A 207-nucleotide genomic window follows, 5' to 3' on the forward strand; every position below is an offset into this window, starting at 1 on the left:
GGGCTGGGGGGGCGCCGACTCTTGGAAGAGCGGGGCCGCAGACAATGGACGCGGCGGCGGGAGGGGCGGCGCCTGCGGGAACAGCCGGGAGGCGGCACCCGGGAGCGCGCGCTCCCCCGCCCCCTGCACCCCCTCGGCTCTCGTCCCCTCCCCCTCCGCCCCCTCCCCCTCCTCCGCCGGTTCCCGATCTGATTCCTGATCCCTGAT

This window comes from Phocoena sinus, chromosome 1 (genome assembly GCF_008692025.1).
Source record: "Phocoena sinus isolate mPhoSin1 chromosome 1, mPhoSin1.pri, whole genome shotgun sequence".
Lineage (NCBI taxonomy): Eukaryota > Metazoa > Chordata > Mammalia > Artiodactyla > Phocoenidae > Phocoena > Phocoena sinus.